This window comes from Paramisgurnus dabryanus, chromosome 16, assembly GCF_030506205.2.
Source record: "Paramisgurnus dabryanus chromosome 16, PD_genome_1.1, whole genome shotgun sequence".
NCBI lineage: Eukaryota > Metazoa > Chordata > Actinopteri > Cypriniformes > Cobitidae > Paramisgurnus > Paramisgurnus dabryanus.
Genome location: NC_133352.1, coordinates 11,582,736 through 11,606,208, shown reverse-complemented (window position 1 = coordinate 11,606,208; position 23,473 = coordinate 11,582,736). Strand labels below are relative to the sequence as shown.

Below are 23,473 nucleotides of genomic sequence, written 5' to 3'. Positions count from 1 at the left end.
ACTTGTATTAGATGTGCTGTGAGGTACGGTATTACTCCGCGCCGGGAACTTTGTTTCTATTCTTGCAATTGGCAAAGGCGGATTAGCGCCACCACCTGGGCTGGAGTGTTTATTATTCAAGCTCTAAGCGGAAGAATGTACGGGTGTGAGGCGTTTGGGGAAATAGGTCCACAAGTTAACAACGAATGCTAAAACAGCTGTTGGAAAGCATCTTTTGCAGCGATTTTTGTATGAGCATATCAGTGAACACCCCTGACCACTCGCTGAGTTTCTCGTCTTTGTAAACGAAAGTTTAATGCATTTTAGAAAGGATTGTTCCAGTGCACCTATAAAGCCATTGTAGAGGTCTGAGCTGAAACACAAACAAGCGAAAATTCTCAGGGCAGCCGAAAATGTCGAAATTTCAGTCAAAACCATTCTATTTGACCATAAACAATCTGAAAACAGGGCTTTAAGTCTAAAATACCGAACTTGTCCTTTAAAAAAAATGGTTCTATATCGAACCAGAAATGGTTCTATCACCCGCTTCATATATGGAACCCCCAAATGGTTCAATATAGAACCACTTTAATGGGTTCATTAAAAAGAACCCCAAATGGTTCTTTGAATCAAAGTTAGATGGTTCTATTTAGAACCATTAAAGGTTCTTTATTATTATGAGTAATTTATTATTGATAAGAAATTATAATCGATCCAGAAAATTATAGAAGTTTACTATTTATTAATTGTATTATACAGAAATATAAATCTATAAAAATTACTTAAAATAACATCTCTTTATTCTGTTTTAGACAGCAAAACTTTAGTTTACATTTAAAATGTATTTTAACAGCAAAACTCTTAATTACACTATACATTCAAAAATTTTGTCACATTCAAGTTATTTCCCTTATGCATTTTCTGTTTTTATAAACAAAGATACTGTACAGTATATGCAGTACTAATTTTTAGTAACTTTTACATGTGTCTGAAATGATGAAAAGAAATCACAATGCATTTAAAGACAATTCATGAACAATCTATTAAATAGAATGACAATTTACAGAAGTTGATTGTACATTTGTTTTGTACAGGTATTTAAATTTAAGCATATATTTTATAAATTAAAGTCACTGTGTGCTTAATGGCAAAAGGGTAACTTGGTTATTCACCAAAAACGCAAACTGCAGTGAAAGTTTCATGCTAATGTACAAACTTGCATAAAAAAGCTCACAGGAAATAAATCATACAATAAATATTAATAGCCTATTTGTTGATAATAATAATAATAATAAGTTTATTTTATATAGCGCCTTTCTCAAACCCAAGGTCGCTTTACATTGAAATAGAAACACACAGTCAGATAAACATTACACATGTAACAAAGAAATTGAATACAACTAACAAAACAACAAACATTTAGTTAACAGACTATGAAATGTGTGAAGAGAAGTGTTCGTTAAACAGAAATGTCTTGAGATGGGTTTTAAAGAAAGGAAGAGAAGTACTGTCACGTAGAGGTTGTGGGAGGGAGTTCCAGAGTTTTGGTGCCTGGGCGCTGAAAGACCTACCACCAACGGTGGAAAGTCTAGTGCGGGGAATGAGAAGGAGATTTTGGTCAGATGATCTGAGCAAGCGGGGGGGAGTGTAAGAAGTTAAGAGGTTGCAAATGTATGGAGGAGCAAGGTTATGGAGGGCTTTGAAGGTGAGTAGTAGTACTTTGTATGTGATCCGGGATGAAACTGGTAGCCAGTGAAGCTGATGGAGAATGGGGGTGATATGGGCAGATCTTTTTGTATGTGTAAGTAGCCTGGCTGCAGAGTTTTGAATATATTGCAATCTTTGAAGGGATTTGGTGGGGAGACCGAGGAAAAGTGAGTTACAGTAGTCTAAGCGGGACATGACGAAGGAGTGAACCAGGGTCTGTGCATCACTGACAGGAAGGAAGGGTCGAAGGCGGGCAATGTTACGGAGGTGAAAGAAGGCAGTTTTTGTGACTAATTTGATATGATGGTCGAAACTGAGAGTGGAGTCAAATGTAATCCCAAGGTTGACTCTCTCTTTATTTGACCACAGTCTATTGACACAAAAAGGTTTGTGAATGAGTTGTGTAGGTTTGTAAATGAGTTATGTAGGTCTGTAATTATTGTGTAATCTTTAGTTTACACTTCAGTCACAAAATGTGAATGGTTCTTTGCCCTCCAAGGGTTCTATATGGAACCTTTTTTTTTTGGTAAAAGGTTCTATTGGCCAAGTATAGAACCCCAGGGTTCTATATAGAACCTCAAGGAACCTTTTTTTTTAAGTGTAATGTACGGTATTTGGAAAATAATGTGTTTTTTGAACCATAAACGCCTGCGAACACATTGTATTAACAATGTTTTTATCAACATAATAGGTGCTCTTTAAAGCGTGCTGCGCTTTCAATGAGTTAATCATAAAAAGAGGTTGCAGATGCAAATAAGAAATTCATTGTACTGTGAAGTCAGACTTATTATATTGTAGAAGTGAGTCATTGGCTGTTTCAGTGTTGTTTGGTAGCTTTCTGTATACAGTATTTATTCGCAGTTTGCTTAATTGTTTTTGTATTCTAATCTATGTTTGTGCAGTTACATAAATCACATATTTTTTATGAATGAATATATAATTGCCCACCAAGAATATCTGCCAGCCCACCCTTCTATAGCACCCTTCTATAAATTGTTACAGCCGTGATACTGTAACAATTTAGGCTCAAAAAGGTGCTAAAGTCAAGCTGCTTAACATTGTTTCACACATATTTATTACACAAAATGCCATTGTTTTGCACAGAGCTTTAAAAAATAGGCTAATTAAAAAAATCAACATTCAATGAATGACTTTCCTATTATTTATGCGTGTAGCGGAGGTGCTTTTTTCTTAATAGCACACAAGAAACCTTTTACAGATCATTTGTTTTCATCCTGAAATATTAAGTGAAACCAAAGTGCCATAATATCGCTATTACCTAACCATCAAAACACTAAAAATGAACCTGATATATTGAGACTGCGCCCTCCATTTAGAACTCGGTTAATATCGACATTTTTGTTTTTACTCTGCAGTGCCCCTGCAACGGCTCGAGTTATTGACCGGTGAGCATTTTGAATTGATGCCAAAAGAGCTCATATACAGAGACCCTGTCTGCTTGCTCTTTATGTCGAGAGTCACATTAAACCATCTGAGAAGTGTGTTCCCCTCTAACCCTCTTTATGGTTTTATATTAAGCAGCTACCTAGTGAGCTCATTCCAAAAATTGCAACTTCCATTAACCTTTGACTGGACAGTCAATATGCTATTTGCATACCTCATCACAGTAAAAAGTGAGACCTTACAGGACAAGTGGGATTTTTTCTCTCGCACATCCTACGTGCATTGAAAGTTACAGAGTAGGGATGTTTCACTTGGGCTAGTTTCTTCATTAATACATGAAGGGGTTTGAAGGAGCAGGCGAGTTTATTTGAGTTAAGGTGGCCCCTTATTCAAAGGACCTGATCCATGCAGTGTGTAATGAGGTTCTGGATTCAATGGTCCATCTCGTTTCCCACACTATCGAGAGAAAAGTCTTTCCTCTATGAAAGGCTCTGTGCCTGAAAGAGGGATACCACTTGAAAGCGTCATTTTAAATACATGAACGTCTCGTTTCTATGGGCTGAATTAAACCCGATTTCTTGGGGGTTTTGGGGGATGATTGTGGATGAATGGTCATATCATACTGGATGTTTATGGGGAAAAGCAGAGGGTTATAAAATGTAAGTTGCTTTATTCAAAAAAATCCATTCATCATGTTGAAGTCTGTGCAGAAATTCTGTCTCCGGTGTACTTGACAGGTTTAGTTGCACCATTGAAACAAGAACTCTCAAGCACAGCATTATACATTTAGTTAAAAGTAAACTTTCGGTGTGGTCGCAAAATTGCATTTAAATAACTTTGAGTCAAGCAGTTTCAGTTGAATTTCAGCACTCTTTGTGCACGTCATAGCAAAGACTTTAAAGGGATAGTTCGGCCAAAAACGATATTAAACCCATGATTTACTCACCCCCAAGCTGTCCGAGTTGCATATGTCCATCGTTTTTCAGACAAACACATTTTCGGATATTTTAGAAAATATTTTATATCTTTCTGTTGATTAAATGTAATGTTACGGGGTCCAGCAATAGTCCACGACCTTCAAGTCCAAAAAAGTGCGTCCATCCTTCACAAATTAAATCCAAACGGCTCCAGGATGATAAACAAAGGTCCTCTGTGGGTAATCCATGTGGTGTTGTTGTAGAAATATCCATATTTAAAATGTTATTAACGTTATAAACTACCTTTCGGTAGCGCCGCCATCTTAGACTCAGGAGAGAGTATTAGCGTAGTGTACGCACTTTTCTTAGTGACGTATGACAAATTCGGAGGGCGGGGGCACAGAGCAGCAGCAGAGAAACTCTGTACGCTGCGTAAGCTCTCATCCTGAATGCGCATCACTCCAAAATGGCAGCGCTACCGGAAGGTAGTTTATAACGTTAATAACATTTTAAATATGGATATTTCTACAACAACACCGCACGGATTACCCACAGAAGACCTTTGTTTATCATCCTGGAGCCGTTTGGATTTAATTTGTGAAGGATGGACGCACTTTTTTGGACTTGAAGGTCGTGGACTATTGCTGGACCCCGTAACATTACATTTAATGAACAGAAAGATCTAAAATATTTTCTAAAATATCCGAAAATGTGTTTGTCTGAAAAACGATGGACATATGCAACTCGGACAGCTTGGGGGTGAGTAAATCATGGGTTTAATATCGTTTTTGGCCGAACTATCCCTTTAAAGGACAGGTTCGGTATTTTACACTAAAAGCACTATTTTCAGATTGTTTATGATAAAAAAGAACGGTTTTGACTGAAATTTGGACATATGCGGCTGCCCCGAGAATTTTCGGGTGTTTGTGTTTCACCTCACACCTCTACAATGGGTTTATAGGTGCACTGGAACAATCCTTCCTAAAATGCATTAAACTTTCGTTTACAAAGACGTGAAACTCACTGAGTGGTCAGGGGTGTTCACTGATATGCTCACACAAAAATCGCTCCAAAAGATGCTTTCCAACAGCTGTTTTAGCATTCTTTGCAAACTTGTGTACCTATTTTTCCAAACGCCTCACACCCGTACATTCTTCCACTGAGAGCTTAAATAAAAAAATACTCCAGCCCAGTTGGTGCCGATAATCCGACTTTGCCAATAGCAAGAATAGAAACAAAGTTCCCGGTGCGGAGTAATACCGTACCTCACAGCACAACTAATACAAGTCAATGGAGTTGGACAAAAACTACGATAAAACCTGTTGGAAAGCATCTTTTGCAGCGATTTTTGTGTGAGCATATCAGTGAACACCCCTGACCACTCGGTGAGTTTCACGTCTTTGTAAATGAAAGTTTAATGCATTTTAGGAAGAATTGTTCCTGTGCACCTATAAAGCCATTATAGAGGTGGGAGGTGATACAAGAAACACCCGAAAATTTTCTGGCCAGCATCAAATGTCGAAATTTCAGTCAAAACCGTTCTATTTCATCATAAACAATCTGAAAATAGGGCTTTAAGTGTAAAATACAGAACTTGTCATTTAAATCATGAAGATTTTTATTTGACCCCTGTGAAAAATATACAATACACACACACTTGTACAACCAAAATAGGAGAAAGTGGAACCAGGTAACACAGTGATGGTATCTCAAAACATTATTTACTACGAAATAGAATCTAATGGTTCATGCTCCCCAAAATTAGATATAATAGTAATAATAATAATAATAGTAATTATTTTATATAGCGCCTTTGAGTGTTACTTATAATAATAACAAATAATATGTTTTAAAGTGCACCTATTTCATTGCTAAAAACAACATTATTTTGTGTGTTTGTTATAATACAATGTGTTTGCATGGTTTATGGTTCAAAAAACACATTACTTTCCACATACCATACATTTTTGTAGCTCCAGATTTTACTCTCTTCCTGTAAAGCATTGATTTGTAAAGTTCTGTGTCCCTGATCAGAATACCTCTGATGTCAGTTGGAAATGTGACACTCCTTACTATGGTTGAAAGATTAGGTTGCTGACAGGAGTAAACTTACAGGCTGTGAGTCCAAGTGGGAGGAAAATTTCGGTCTTGTCTACATCAACAGGCCCAGGAAGTAAACTTACCTACAATCCATGGCTGCGTCCAAAACCGCATACTGTACAGTAGGTACTGAATGAGATGAAGTACTTACTTACTGACTGTTAAAACATTATAGTATGAATCCTAGTAGTATGAATGCGATTCAGACATTCTACATCCGCCATGTTGATATATCACGTGACATACTTCGTCATCACGTCATGTCATACCAGCGCGAAAACGGCCGCATCGCTGCTTTCGCCTTTCTTCTTTGTTGCATAACTCCGCTCCTGGGGCATCATGGGATAGTGAAGTGTCCATCATATGCACGCTTCGAAATCTAATCGAAAGTAGTAGGTCATCTGGGTACTTTTCATGTACTGTTTTTGGAATACTACGTATTCAGATGTCACAAGGTGACGATCTTTTTTTCTTTGGGGCGGAACCAAAATTATGGAAGTTTTGTTCCGCCCGGAAGTGTTTCCGCCCGGACCGGAAAGGACGAACACCGGACTTCCGGTAAGCGCCGCGAGCGGGAAAATCAGCGAATTCGATGCACCTGTGCCTAGTTAGGAACAGCGTTTGGCGATTGGAGGATACACCAAGCAAGGCAGTACTTAAGGCCAAGTTTACTCACAGTTGGAGAGCTTTTTGGTGTGCGTTGAAACGCTGTGTTGGGCCGTGTTGGTGCACTGTTGGTGGCTGTCTAAACTCTCTCTCGCTCTCAGGTTGTGGTAATACACTTGCGAAGACATCCAGAACCTTAAAGGTTGAGGAGAATACGGAACAATTGGTGAATTGAGACCAAGGGAAAACGAGGATTGAAAACGACATGGTTGTGAGTACCAAGTACAAGTTATAACTGCCTTGTGTATCGATCTAGCTGCATGTGAGATTCCTCTAGGAGGAAGGAGACGGCCCTACCCCTATTATAGCGTGGTGGGTGAGCCGAGTGGACATTTACCGAAGCCGTCACAACGACGACACCACTAGCTGGGCCGCATTATTCATCGCCAGGTCTGACCGAAGTGAAGTAAAGGAAGACAGGAGTCCCTTTTGTGCCCTGAGCGTGGTGGGTGAGTCTTTGTGCTGTGAAAACCTTTAAGTTGACGTGGTGTTGTATATTGCTGTGGGTTGCTGTGGATTACTGTATGTCCTGTCTGACAGACCCCCGCCTTCACGCACTTCGTTCAGGGAAGACCAAGAGGCTGATGGCCTCAGCTTACTCAATCCTGTATATGTTGTGAGCGTGTTTCAGATCTCAGAAAGTAGCACCGTGCCCCGGGACGATCTTTTCCCCGCCTAGACATTTGGTGGGTGGTGCGAGCAACAACAAAGAGCTGGAGAAACAGCAGCATTGTGAGTACGATTTGTGGCTATTACCATTCAATACTGAGGTGAAGTGATTCTCATCGTCCCGTGGCCTCTACAAAGGGGCGCCCCTGTCCAGAGTTCGAACGCCGACGGCAGCGAGGAAAGGGAAGCGCTCGGCCCGGTGAGACGTTGAGTTATCCCACCCCCCTGCCACCGCACAGCCGTCGAGAGGGTTTGCCCCCGACGCCACGTAGGGACGACTTACTCCATCAGACGTTTCGCCTAAGCAGATATCTGTGAAGAGAAGGACAGAGAAAGTGAATAACCTGAGGAGAGATCGAAAAAACCTGTACTTACGGTACGCTGTGTCCAGCCGAGAGGTGAGAGCCATTCAAAGCCAATTAACTGTGCTTTTGTATTCAAGTTGATACCTGTGAAGAGAAGGACAGAGAAAGTGAATAACCTGAGGAGAGATCGAAGAAACCTGTACTTACGGTACGCTGTGTCCAGCCGAGAGGTGAGAGCCATTCGAAGCCAATTAACTGTGCTTCTGTGTCCAAGTTGATACCTGTGAAGGAAAGAACAGAGGGAGTGAATAACCTGAGGAGAGATCGAAGAAACCTGTATTTACGGTACGCTGTGTCCAGCCGAGAGGTGAGAGCCATTCAAAGCCAAATCACTGTGCTTTTGTATTCAAGTTGATACCTGTAGAGAAAAGAACATAGAGAGTGAAGAACCTGAGGAGAGATCGAAGAAACCTGTACTTACGGTACGCTGTGTCCAGCCGAGAGGTGAGAGCCATTCAAAGCTAAATCACTGTGCTTTTGTATTCAAGTTGATACCTGTAGAGGAAAGAACATAGAGAGTGAAGAACCTGAGGAGAGATCGAAGAAACCTGTACTTACGGTACGCTGTGTCCAGCCGAGAGGTGAGAGCCATTCAAAGCCAAGTCACTGTGCTTTTGTATTCAAGTTGATACCTGTGGGGAAAATAACAGAGAGAGTGAATAACCTGAAGATAGAGCAACGCAACCTGTACTTACGGTACGCGGTGTCTAGCCAGGAGGTGAGAACCATCCCCATCCGATTAACTGTGTCTCTTCGCCAGTTGTTACCTGTGGAGGAGAGAGAAGAAATAGTGAGTGACTCGACGAAAGTTGTGAAAGCAGGAGGAAGAGCCCGCACCAGGGAGACCCAGGTACGCAGCTCGAATAAGAATCCACAACACTCATTTGCTTTTGATTCTGCCTCCAGGAGGACAAAGGAGCGCGCCACGGATACCCTAGACCAGGTTGGAGCCTGAGTCTCACGCCCCCCCCCTGGTCCACAGTGTCCCGGACCTTTTCCTTCGCTCCCCTGCTCCCTGTCCGTGGCCCACCTGGAGGGCAGAGACGGATATTAGTTTTAATCCCCCCTTCCCATTTCCCAAGAACATTTTAAATATTTAATAAATCAATAAAGATTATTTTTATACTTACCTGTCCTTGTTGTTGTCTGGTCATTGGGTTGGCTTTGGGGACCTCCTCGAGGTGGAAGTGGAGAAGGGGCGTGGTTTTAGCCATTAGTGGCCACCCCCTGGGTGTGACACAGACATACTACTCGCCTCTCCTACTGCTTTTCGCTTACTATATAGTATGGAAGAAGGGGGTTTGGGACGCAGCACATGTGTTTCTAGTCCAAGAAAAGAGATTTACTGTATTTTCCAGACTCTAAGTCGCACTTTTTTCATAGTTTTCTAGTCATGTGCGACTTATAGGTCAAAATTATTCAACCTGATCTCACGAATTTCCGTGGCATAGTCACGGAATTTTGTGCTCATTTTTCCGTGGCATTCTCACGGATCTCCGCATTTTTCCGTGGCCCTGCTACGGACTGTCTTTTTCCGTGGCATTCTCACGGATTGGTTACTCAACTGTTTTGTCCTATTTTCTTACCATTTTCGCTTCGGTTTAGGGTTAGATTTACATGAAATGACATCCCTACCCAAACCCAACTCTAACCCCAACACCAGGCGACAATTGTTTAAAGTTTAGAAAATATAAAAGAATAAATCAGAAAAAATTATAGAAACCAATAGTTAAAGTGACATACTAATGCAAACACCAAATCTAACCCTAAACCGAAGCGAAAATGGTTTGAAAATAGGAAAAAGCAGTTGAGTAACCAATCCGTGAGAATGCCACGGAAAAAGACAGTCCGTAGCAGGGCCACGGAAAAATGCGGAGATCCGTGAGAATGCCACGGAAAAATGAGCACAAAATTCCGTGACTATGCCACGGAACTTTGTGAGATCATGTTGAAATTATTTCATATGAATCAAGAGAAACTATTACCGTCTACAGCTGCGAGAGTCCGCTCTGTGCTGCTCCTGTATTTATGTATTTCAATAGATTCAATGATGTGGAATGACTTCGGGCCCTTTTTGAACTTGATTTGGCTTGTCTTGTTAATTGACCCTATTCAGCTTCTCAGGTATGTTCTGTATGTTATTGTTTGATGTGTAAATAACGGTTAATGTTACTTTAACATGTACGCACACCTATTTAGTTGTTCTGTGCTATTGTTTAGTTGAATAACTTGCCTTTCCAGATTAAATGTCTGTTCTTCGGCTTGGATTTTGTGACTTCATTTTCTTAAAAAATGCGTCATATAGTCCAGTACAACTTATACTTCGGAGCGACATATAGTCCAGAAAATATGGTATGTTGGAGACGATAACTTGTGTCATCGTTTACTTTGGGGTTTGTACCTTTTGCATATCGTTAACATGTAGTAATACACACTTACACACCAAAGGAAATTTAAAATTGTGAATCTGACAATAGGTGCTCATTAAGGCTTGCCTAATTTCATAGTGGATGGAGTTCCACAGTTTTGGGCAGAAAAAGCCTTATCACCCTTAGAGCAGAAGAGTTTCGGAGGAACAGAAGAACGCAGTTCACGTCTTGATGCATAGACTTTTAGAAGTTAGCAAATCCCCAACTCTACAAGATCCAGTACTTTTTTGTTTGTGAAAAAATGTTAAGTTATAATAATAATAATAATAATAATAATAATAATATGTTTATTTTCTATAGCGCCTTTCCAATGCTCAAGGACGCTTTACAAAGTACAGTTAGAAAACAACAGACATTCAACACTTAAATCGAACATAGAAATGGGTAGTAGTCATTTGCTACAGACCAAAAGTTCAGCAAATTGCAGTTGCACATTGCAAAGTATACAAGACAAAAAGCAGAAGAATTAGAAGACATACATTATGACTGGTAGTACTGAGCAAAGAGATGGGTTTTAAGATTTGACTTGAATTCTTGAAGTGATGTTATTGTTCTAAGGGCCAGGGGCAGCGAGTTCCATAGCTTGGGAGCAATAACAGAGAAAGACCTGCCACCCATAGATGATAGTCGGAATCTGGGTACACACAGAAGCTTGCAATCTGAAGATCGAAGAGAACGGGGAGGAGTATAGGAAGAGAGTAATTCAGAAAGGTAGGGTGGAGCAAGACCATTGAGGGCTTTAAAGGTAAGGAGGAGTATTTTGAATGTAATACGTGAGAGCATAGGTAGCCAGTGAAGATGGTAAAGGACAGGGGTGATATGAGAAGAGCGTTTAGAGGAAGTAAGCATTCTTGCAGCAGAGTTTTGAATATACTGCAAGCGGGAGATAGACTGTGCTGGTAAACCATAAAATAGTGAGTTGCAATAATCAATGCGTGATGTGACAAAGGCATGAACCAGTGTCTCTGCATCTTTTGAGCTGATGTATGAGCGGAGCTTAGAGATTCGGCGAAGTTGGAAAAATGCAGCTTTAGTCAGGCTACTAATGTAGGGATCTAAGGACAGGGAGGGGTCTAGAGTGATACCTAGATTTTTGACAGTGACAGATGGGGTGATAGATGTACCACCGAGATCAAAGCTCGGAGAAACTGTTATGTTTTTTGTTAGGGTTGGGGGGCCGGTGAGTAAGATTTCAGTTTTGGTCAAGTTTAGACTTAAAAAATTTGAAGTTAGCCAGGTCTTTAGCTCACTGACACATGCTGAGAGTGATGTGATCTGGTTAGTGCAGTCCGGTTGGCAGGCGGTGTAGATCTGAATATCATCAGCATAGCAGTGGTACTGAAAACCGTGGCGGCGGATAATTTGGCCAATAGGCATGATATAAATGATGAATAGTAATGGTCCAAGAACTGAACCTTGAGGAACACCTTAAGTTATGTGTTTCTTGGCCTTATTTCAGCAACTTTTTTTACTAAACATGCATAAACATAATTTCCTTAAAAATATAATGTACATACATGTTGCTCACAAATAATTGTAGCACAATTTGTTCTGAATACAGTGTTATGTGATATTAACCATTAACTGAAATATAAGAGCATGTCAGTGTCCCAAATTGGTCGGACCCTAGGGAGGGTTAATATGCTTGTGACATTTTTCCTTCAGCAGAAAAATAAAGAATATATTTTGCAGAAATTTGCAGTGCTTTTTGATTCATATAATGCAAGTCAACGGTTTATGTTATGGTATACAGAGGAGAGGGATAAAGGAGTAAAAGCAGATATGGTAGTTTATTAAACACTGATGTAAACACAGGCTGACGGGTTGATGTGATAGTTTAGTAGACAGATAATAGTAACAGACGATAATGATAACAGATGAACTCCACACATAAGCTTTTTTAACAATCACAGATATAACAAATAACACTTTCCTTATAACCCAACAGATGAAGATGATGAAGACGATGACAATGATAGAAGACACAATAATTCAAACGACGAGGGGAATAGAGGTAAATGTCTGGTAAAAGTATACACTGCACTGCAGAGAGATGTATGTTTCAATGAAACCGGACGGGAAATAAGTGAAAATGGCAGTCCTCCTTCATCCACTAAAGCTTTTTTTGTTGAATTTCTTATGCATCTCCGCAAAATAACCATTTTTTAAAGTTTGATAAGTTAAGTTTAATTAAAACCTCTCTTCGCATTACTTACTGTATTTTACACAACACAATGAGACAGTGTATTGAGTCTTATGGGAATATTTAACAGCTTTTAGGGCATTTTAATTAGGCTTAAAATAGTTAATTATGTTAAAACAGAAACAATATTACAATGATTTTACATGCTTCTTTGTGAGCTTCCACATTATATTGCCAAAAGTTACTGTGTGCTGTTTGGTTCTAGCACATCTCACATTTGCAAAGACACAGCAAACAATATTGACAACTTGACAGAATAAAGCGTAAATAATTATATGAATGAACCTCATTACAGTCAAATGTTTAAGAATCCATGACTGAATTCGTGAATATTGAATTCATGAAAGGAATCAGTTGATTAAATCCATGAGATTTACTTTTATTTTCAGGGCTGCAGTGATGTGCTCTCATCCAGACATCAGTAAGGTCATGCAATGGGTCAACATTTATCCCAGAGGTGTTCATTGGGTCCACGCTTTCTGCAGGCCTGTCAAATTCTTCCACACCAGATTCAGTAAACCATAACTTCATGGAGCTCACTGTGTGCACAGGGGCATTGTCATACTGGAAAAGAAAAGACATTTATTTAACAAAAAGAAGTGTCTACGGAGATCCCAGAGGAAGATTTTGTTGCTCTTTCATAGCTCAGGATTCCATAAAGAGTTTTTAGGTTCTTACATTATCAACATTTTCAATTATCTGTGTAATGGTTTTGTAGAAAATAAAATAGACATTTGACATGCAGTTAAAGAGCTATACAGCTGATGGAAATTATACCGATTAATTTGCTGATTAATTTGCTGAAAAATATAGGATTACCGGCATTTAGAACGGACGACGTCAGACCGCGGTGACAGATCGGGCCAATCAGAACGTTTTTAAACAGATGACGCGTTTACCACCGCACTGTTTACGTTCGTTTCCACACCCATGCTGCTTAAAAGTCGAGCACAACTGAAGTTAACATCCACATTTCTTCAAAGTTGTTTAAAACAGCTTACCATATATTTGCCAAATTGCCGACATCCTTAGCACACCCTCGGTGAAGCCTAATGTGCAAACCCAGGTTCCGTTTGACGCCGCCTAGCGCAATGGTGTTTGGTCACGAGCAACTTCGCGACCGTTTGCCACAGATGTGAAAACAACAAAATACGGACCGACGATATTAAGTCATAACCCGCCATTGTGAACAAATACGACACGGAGCTCGCGGCCGCCCGCCACAGGTAATTTTCGCTTTCTCTCCGAGTTTACCGGTATTTTGATACTAATGTGTGAATGATGTCTTTCTGGTAAAAAGACAGAACGTCACTGCATGTGTGAACAGCACATTTTTGTATTTACTGGTAAATTAATTCTGGTAAATTCATGGTAATTTACTAGAATTACTGTGTGAAAGAGGCTATTGTTTGCAAATTCACAATGTCACTGCTAAATAAAGCTAAATATTTACACAGTGGACCATTAATGCTCATGTGGGTTGTATTTGAGAAAAGTGACAAACAACCTGTAATGTCCTATGGGTTGAAAAATACTCGGATATAAAAGAAATCCCTGATTTCATCCTTGTACATCCTTGGTTTGATAGATATTTAAATAATGAAAGTGATATAGCCAAACTCATTGATGCGAATTAGTTGATGCTATTTAGTCAATGAGAAAATTCCAACAGATTGAAACATTATTTTTGCAAGTGTTTTCATTTAGCAACCATAAGATTAATAACCGTAACAACTGACAGATTGTCAAACTTTTAATGATGTATTGAAACTGTCTTTGAATTAAATTAAAAGCATAAGGGAATAATGTGTTTATAAATAGACTTTATTATGCTTTTGCTGATATACATTTATTTAGGGAAACAAAGTAAACTCACGTTAGGTGCATGCCATGTCAGTCAGTGAGTAATGGAAGAAAAATAAACTGTATGCACAACCAGATGTATGTGTTTTTGTCACTTTAAAGTTTTCTTTCATTGTTTTAATTAAATGTTTCAGGTTAAAAATAAATTAAGCATCACCTCTAGACATCATTTTGACTCTTCCTTCAGTAATAATAAAAAAACACATGCTTACTGCTTAAATCTGCAAATGTGTGCGTCAGTATTATTACTTCGGTACAAAACATGTTATTTTTGTAAAGATCTAATAATTTTTTATATCTGTACTGATGTAATTGTGTGAGCAATTTTTGCTCCTAAATCAGTATTTAAAGGCAGTATTTAAATTCTGAGCTTGAGTAACACCAGCACTAACTAGTCCCTCATATGTACTGTAGCTGTTTTAACCATCTGTTTAAAGTTTTATACAGTTATTCATCTCTCATTATGACCATGTATAGCCATTTTAATCAAATTGATCTCCTTTAATGTCTGTCTACGCAACATGATCTCACAAAGTTCCGTGGGATAGTCACAGAATTTTTTGCTAATTTTTCTGTGGCATTCTCACGGATCTCCGCATTTTTTCGTGGCCCTGCTACGGACTGTCTTTTTCCGTGGCATTCTCACGGATTGGTTACTCAACTGCTTTTTCCTATTTTCAAACCATTTTCGCTTCGGTTTAGATTTGGCGTTTGCGTTAGTATGTCACTTTAACTATTGGTTTATACTATTTTTTTCTGATTTATTCTTTTATATTTTCTAAACTTTAAACAATTGTCGCCTGGCGTTGGGGTTAGAGTTGGGTTTGAATAGGGATGTCATTTCATGTAAATCTAACCCTAAACCGAAGCGACAATGGTAAGAAAATAGGACAAAACAGTTGAGTAACCAATCCGTGAGAATGCCACGGAAAAAGACAGTCCGTAGCTGGGCCACGGAAAAATGCGGAGATCTGTGAGAATGCCACGGAAATTCATGAGATCAGGTTGGTCTACAACACGTAAATGCAAGTCAGATTTCAGTCAGACATAAAGTCGGCTCGTCTTTTTGAAAATAAAATAATACAAAGAGGAAATTACATTTCTTAAAGGGCACCACCCGATTGCATGGATTCAAAAAGTACAACTTTGGCATTCAGACAGATTTAAACCTGAGGATGATGTCTTAAGCAATGACTTACAAACAAAAACGATTATCTCAGGTCTGCAGCCTCCTTTCACAGATAGCTTTGGATTTATTTTCTTCCCTCCAGCCCTTTAGGCCAGCAGAAACCGAGTTGTCTTCTGCATGCTGTGTCTCTGGAGGATTAACTCATCGCTGGAGACTTTCTTCTCTCAAAGCTTTATTTATTCAGCGCTACCACCTTCCCTCCCCACACATCCGACTGAAATCTGACATCCGCAACCCCTTCATCTGGTTTAGAATCAGTGGTTGTCACAAAATCTCAGGCACTTGTATTGCATTCATCTCTATGGCAAGTGGTTTGCAAGAATCCACGTAAAGGCTTTAAAAGTAAAGCCTGAGATAATGGCATGTTGTTGGGAAGAGTTAAGGTTTGGTAAGGATGGAGCTGGTTTACTATGGGGGAAAGTTGTTGATCTTTCATGCTCTGTCTGTTTATTGACTCTCAGTTAATGAATACATCTTTATCTTTACGGCTAGAGAAAAAGTGTGGCCGTATTTATGTTAAAGTTAAGAATAAAAGTAAAATACCATAATTAGTTTGTGAAAATGCTGGCTGGTAATGATAATGTTTCCTTTAGAAGTTTCTATTTCTAATTTACACATTTGTAAAGTGTGTTCCTGTGTTATCTAAAGTACTTTATTAAAGTGCATTTGATGTTTTACCAACCTGTAAGTTGTTAAGACTTAAATTGACTTATACTGTTACGAACGACACAACTCAAGAATCCCAGAGCAGAGGGTTTTAATGAAACACAGTTATCAGTGGGTATGTATAGATAATAAACAGTCAATGTCTTCATGTGATGTATGTGTGAATGTATGTGAGAAAATGCAAACACTCTAAGTGGGAAACACAGAAGGACATCCACTTCAAAAGACACTCGATGAAATCCTCACAGGGCACATAGAGAGAATCCTGGTGGGACAACGAGAGAGAGTTCCAGGCGGGGCACAGCGAGAGAGAGAGAGAGGCGGTCCGAGTCTTCAGCAGAGAATGTGCTGGACAGCGCACAGCAGGAGTCCGAGTCTTATGCAGGATTACGCGCAGAGCGCACTGCTGCTGGACAGCGCTTGATGTAGACGGGCGCTCAGAGAATCCACGGACAGAGTGTTAACAGAGGCTTGGCGGGGACACACCACTCGGGAGAGACTGACAGCGGGGCGGGGAATCTGAAGAGATAAGGCAGCAGAGAGCACGGTAAACTATCCAGACAAAACTACACACAGAAACTCGTCACGACAGGACTAGAACTAGCCAGGCTAGCGGGCATGAACATACAAAGACGAACTTGCAAAGAACAAAGGGAACGAGGGGAATTTAAATCAAACCGGATTGGCCAATAATGAGAATCAGGTGCGGGTCGCAGGTGAGAAAAGTCAGAGGTAATGAGATCACCCGGTGGAAGACGCGCACGTGTGGAGCTGTCAAAACAAAAACACAACACATAGTGAAACAAAGACAAAGCAGCCAATAAGACCGAAATCATAACAGGACTCCCCCCCCCCCACGACCGCCACCGGGCGGTCCATGAGGAGGCTCACCCCGTCGCCGGCGGAGATCCTCTATCAGCCCAGGGTCCAGAATGTCCCGGGCCGGTACCCAACACCTCTCCTCCGGACCATATCCTTCCCAGTCTACAAGATATTGAAATCCCCTACCCCGGCGACGCACATCCAGTAAAGACTTAACTGAATACACAGGGGCACCATCTATAAGCTGAGGGGTGGGAGGGGTGGGGGCAGAGGGAACAGGATTAAGGTGGGAAAAATACACAGGCTTCAGTTTAGACACATGAAAAACTGGGTGAACCCGACCGAGTGCTGGGGGCAATCTGAGCCTGACCGTCACGGGATTAATGACCTTAACAATGCTGTATGGCCCAAGGAATCGTGGAGCCAGCTTGCGAGAAGGCTCACGGAGAGGTAAATCCTTGGACGAAAGCCATACTTTCTGCCCACAGATAAAGCGGGGCGCGGTTCTACGGTGACGATCGGCCGCGGCTTTGGTTCGTCTGGAAACCTGATGTAATGTAAATCTAGCCCTTCTCCAGGTGCGTTTGCAACGACGGACAAAAGCTAGTGCAGACGGAACCACCGCATCAGGTTCCTGTGACGGGAATAAAGGGGGTCGAAACCCCATGGACGCCTCAAAAGGGGACATGTTAAGGGAAGAAACAGGGAGAGAATTATGGGCGTATTCAACCCAGGGTAACTGTTGGCACCAGGAGCTCGGATATTGCGATGTCAGACAGCGGAGAGCTCTACCTAAATCTTGGTTAGCCCGTTCACATTGCCCGTTGGTCTGAGGATGATACCCTGAAGACAAGCTAGCTGTGGAGCCTATTTGTCTACAAAATTCCTGCCAGAAACGAGAAATAAACTGGGGACCCCTATCTGAAACCACGTCTGTGGGCAGACCATGTAAGCGAAAGACGTGTTCGATCATTACCTGGGCAGTCTCCTTGGCAGTGGGTAATTTGGGCAAAGGGACAAAATGAACCGCCTTGGAGAAGCGGTCCACAATGGTCAAAACAACAGTGTTTCCCTTAGAACTAGGCAAATTGGTTACAAAATCAATGGCGATATGTGACCAAGGACGAGAGGGGATGGGTAACGGTTTAAGCAGACCAATAGGGGCTTGATGAGAGGCCTTATTACGGGCACAAACCTGACAGGCTAACACAAACTGTCTGACATCGGGACCCATAGAGGGCCACCAGAAACGCTGACGTACGGTAGCCAACGTTCTCCGAACCCCCGGATGGCAAACAAACTTGGACTCGTGACCCCACCGGATGACCTCGGAGCGAAGCGCATTCGGCACCCACAATCGACCCGCTGGACACCCCTCTGGCACTTCCCCCTCCCGGCCGGCCCGTCTCACCCGTTGTTCTATTCCCCAGCGCAGGGCACCCACCACCCGCCCCTCAGGGAGGATGGTTTCGTCCCCATCAGAACCGGGACTTTCGAACAAACGAGAGAGAGCGTCGGGCTTGGTATTCTTAGAACCGGGCCGGTACGAGAGGGTGAAGTTAAATCTGTCAAAGAAGAGTGCCCAACGAGCCTGACGAGAAGATAACCTCCTGGCTGAACGGATGTATTCGAGATTCTTATGATCCGTCCAGACCAGGAAGGGCTCCGAGGTCCCCTCCAACCAGTGACGCCACTCACCCAAAGCTAGTCTGACCGCCAGCAGCTCCCGATTACCTATGTCATAATTTCGCTCTGCTGGGTTTAACCGATGGGAGAAAAAGGCACAAGGATGCACCTTGCCATCCTTAGCAGACCGCTGAGACAAAACGGTGCCTACCCCGACATCCGAAGCATCCACCTCCACAATAAATTGAGCAGCCGGATCTGGAATAGAGAGAACAGGAGCAGAGATAAACCGGGACTTTAAATTATCAAAGGCCTCCTGAGCACTAGAATTCCAGACAAACCTCTCCTTAGTGGAAGTGAGAGCAGTAAGAGGCTGAGCAACCTGACCGTAATTTCTGATAAATCGCCGGTAAAAATTGGCGAAACCCAGAAATCTTAATAAATCCTTACGGGACTCGGGGACTGGCCATTCGGCAACCGCTTTGATCTTGGCTGGGTCGGGACGGATCTCACCTGGGGCAACAACAAAACCCAAGAACGAAACTGACTTACGATGGAATTCGCACTTCTCCGCCTTTACATACAACTTATTCTCTAACAACCGGCGTAAGACTCGGCGGACATGCTGAGTGTGTTCCTGCATAGAGGGGGAAAAGATGAGAATATCATCAATGTACACAAAGACAAACTTGTTGATCATGTCTCTCAGCACATCATTAACCAGAGCTTGGAAGACTGAGGGAGCGTTACAAAGCCCGAAAGGCAAAACGCAGTACTCAAAGTGTCCAGTAGGGGTATTAAATGCTGTCTTCCACTCATCTCCCTCTCTTATACGTACCAGATGATAGGCATTGCGTAAATCTAGTTTAGTAAAGACCTGCGCTCCCTGCAAAAGCTCAAACGCAGTAGACATTAAAGGAAGGGGGTACCTATTCTTAACAGTAATGTCATTCAATCCCCTATAATCAATACAAGGACGCAGGGAGCCGTCTTTCTTCTCAACAAAGAAAAACCCCGCCCCTGCGGGCGAGGTGGAGGGACGGATGAGACCGGCACGCAGGGCATCATTAATATACTGGTCCATAGCCTCTCTCTCAGGACTCGACACAGAATAAAGTCTACCCTTAGGCGGAGAAGTGCCGGGGAGGAGATCAATAGCGCAATCATATGGCCGGTGAGGAGGAAGGGAGGTGGCCCGGGCTTTACTAAACACCTGAGCGATATCCGCATACTCCGCCGGGACCCCGGTCAAATCGACTGCCGGAACCTGAGGAAGAGAAAGAACAGAACCAGAACCAGCAGAACCAAGACATGACACATGACAAGACTGAGACCAGGACAAGATAATACTATGCTGCCAATCAACGTGAGGATTGTGTTGCACTAACCATGCATGCCCTAAAATGATAGGAGATAGAGAGGCATGAAGGATATGCAACACAATCTCCTCACGATGATTACCAGACACAGAGAGACTCACAGGAGAAGTGCAGTGTGTAATCGGCGCCATCTGCTGCCCTCTTAGGGACCAGACATCCAAAGGGGATTGGAGAGGGACAACCGGGATACCCCAGGCGCGAACCAGCGCTTCATCAATGAAGTTGCCCTCCGCGCCAGAGTCGAGGAGGGCAGTGGATGGATAGTCCTGCCCGGCGAAGGACAACATGACGGGGAGTTGGGTACTGGAAACTGGGGAGAGTTTTGAAGAAGTGGCGCCCACCAGGACTCCCGTATTCACTGATGGGCGGCGGCTTTTAAGGGGCAAGTCTTGGCGAAATGCCCGGGCTTTCCACAATAGAGGCAGAGGGCATTCTGTAACCGCCTCTCTCTCTCTCTCAGTGACAGGCGCATGCGCCCCAGTTGCATGGGTTCCGACTCGGCTGGGGGTGACACAGGGGCCGAGGAAGAAATGGAAGCCTCATCCACAAACACCCGTTGACGCAGAGAACGGCGCTGACTGCGAAGCACCCTCCGAGCATCGATCCGAAGAGCAAGATCGATGATGGCATCCAGAGTGGGGGGGAGATCGTGAACAGCGATCTCATCCTGAAGCCCGTCTGTCAACCCCTCGACAAACTGCGCTCGAAGAGCCGCTTCGTTCCAGTGGCAGGCAGCCGCTAAGGTCTTGAACTTGATGGCGTACTCGGTGACAGAGTGTTTTCCTTGGACCAGATGTGCCAACCGAGCCGCAGCGGCGTCCCCGCGAACGGAGCGATCAAATAGCTTCTCCATCTCCTCGCGAAATTCATCAAAGGATCGGCAGCAAGGATCGCCGGCATCCCACACAGCTGTAGCCCACTCACGAGCCTTGCCAGTCAGCAGGGTAATGACATATGCAACCCGGGTGCGCTCTGAAGCATAACGACGAGGCTGGAGGGCGAAGATCAAGGAACATTGTGATAAAAACGCTCGACAGGAGGCAGGATCGCCATCGTATGGTGGTGGGGCTGAGGCATGGGGCTCCGTCTCAAGCTGCTGACTAGTTTGCGAGGTGTTCTGCCGCACCTGGTCAAGGCGAGAGGAAAGGTCAGTCATGCGAGTGGATAAATCCTCGACCTCCTGTGTCGTGGTGGTGAGACGGGCCGAGTGTTGGCCCAACCATGAGCCCTGCTGGGCGAGTGCCGACCGGAGAGCATCAACCTCCGCGGGATCCATCCTGGCAAGTTCGTCCTGTTACGAACGACACAACTCAAGAATCCCAGAGCAGAGGGTTTTAATGAAACACAGTTATCAGTGGGTATGTATAGATAATAAACAGTCAATGTCTTCATGTGATGTATGTGTGAATGTATGTGAGAAAATGCAAACACTCTAAGTGGGAAACACAGAAGGACATCCACTTCAAAAGACACTCGATGAAATCCTCACAGGGCACATAGAGAGAATCCTGGTGGGACAACGAGAGAGAGTTCCAGGCGGGGCACAGCGAGAGAGAGAGAGAGGCGGTCCGAGTCTTCAGCAGAGAATGTGCTGGACAGCGCACAGCAGGAGTCCGAGTCTTATGCAGGATTACGCGCAGAGCGCACTGCTGCTGGACAGCGCTTGATGTAGACGGGCGCTCAGAGAATCCACGGACAGAGTGTTAACAGAGGCTTGGCGGGGACACACCACTCGGGAGAGACTGACAGCGGGGCGGGGAATCTGAAGAGATAAGGCAGCAGAGAGCACGGTAAACTATCCAGACAAAACTACACACAGAAACTCGTCACGACAGGACTAGAACTAGCCAGGCTAGCGGGCATGAACATACAAAGACGAACTTGCAAAGAACAAAGGGAACGAGGGGAATTTAAATCAAACCGGATTGGCCAATAATGAGAATCAGGTGCGGGTCGCAGGTGAGAAAAGTCAGAGGTAATGAGATCACCCGGTGGAAGACGCGCACGTGTGGAGCTGTCAAAACAAAAACACAACACATAGTGAAACAAAGACAAAGCAGCCAATAAGACCGAAATCATAACATATACAAAAGGAAGCCAACAGGGAGGCATATAAGTGTGTGTTTTATGTGAGCGTGTTTTATATGTTTCTTAGCACAGTGTATTTTTCATGTTACAGTCTATGTTTCATATCTTTATGTGTATGTTTTGTTTGATATAGAATTGTATGTTTCATGTCATATGTTTCATATCACAGTATACATTGTAAAATTCCTTGTTGCACTTAAATTTCAGTTTAATACATTTTTAAAGACAATTAATTTCAGATTGACTAGTGAGGAGTTGCAATAAATTATTTTTTTATGTTTTATTTTAAAATACTTTTTTAAGATGCCAAATAGGTTTTTGGTGTCCTCAGAGTACATATATGTAAAGTTCTAGCTCAAAATACCATATATCCACATATCACATATCAGTGAAATTGTTGGAAAGAGCAGATTAAGGGGCGGTATTATCCCCTTCTGACATCACAAAGGGAGCCAACTTTCAATGGCCCTTTTTCACATGCTTGCAGAGAATGGTTTACCAAAAACAAAACTGGGTTGATCTTTTTCACATTTTCAAGTTTGATATAAGCACTGGGGACCCAATTATAGCACATAAACCTGGAGAACCCTAGAAGATTTTGGGTAGCAGCAATTAACAATGGCCTAATTTGACCCCGTGGGTTCTCCAGAAAAAGTCAGATTTTCATAATATGTCCCCTTTAACCCTTTTACACATAGGTTTTAAAAAGATGTGCCCCTGGAGTGAGTTTTTTTGTTTTGGTTTCCATGGCGATGCTTCCAGCTCTTCACCTGAATCAGCACGCATTCAGTTTCTATTTTATTATTATAAAGATTCTTATTTGAGATGGATAAAACCACAATAAAATATTATAAACATAAACTTACAAATGGTCTATGCTTTATGTAGTATGTACTGTCATTCGTTTTATTACAATTTTTTTATATTATAAGCATCAATACATGCAATCAACCACCCAAAACCCTATATTTTTTCACTTATTTATTTATTATTATTATTATTATTTATTAGTTTTGACATGGTAAAAACGCATAAGATCACCATTCTTTGGTGACATTTCTATACATTTTATTATGGCGTTTGTAAAATGAAATAGAACCATATTGTGTCCAACACTGTATGAAAAGCTGTTTTTGTACTGTAAAAATAAATGATAAATAAATCACACTTGCATCGACGTGTCTTTTTCACTGTGTGTCAAAAAAAGTCTTCTAAAGTTCGGTATATGAAAAAACATCATGGGCTTTAAATTATTGTTTGAGAAGCTGTTTTATAAAGAGAGTCTCTTCCAGCGCACCTCTGTATGAGCTGCAAAAGCCTGTTTGAATCTGAAAGCGTGTTACGTCACTGTACATTCAGAAATCCCACATATGGGACTGTACACTCGGGCACGTTAATGTA

The 23,473-nt window shown here is 42.2% G+C and overlaps 1 long non-coding RNA gene across 1 annotated transcript; it reads left to right on the top strand.

Annotated features, from left to right (window-relative positions):
* The first annotated feature begins 1,314 nt into the window (after positions 1-1,314).
* On the top strand, positions 1,315-14,419 carry LOC135749484 (uncharacterized). The gene is made up of 3 exons (XR_010532398.2): positions 1,315-1,684; positions 12,185-12,250; positions 12,829-14,419. It is a non-coding gene; the product is annotated as an uncharacterized lncRNA (long non-coding RNA).
* Positions 14,420-23,473: the final 9,054 nt, after the last annotated feature.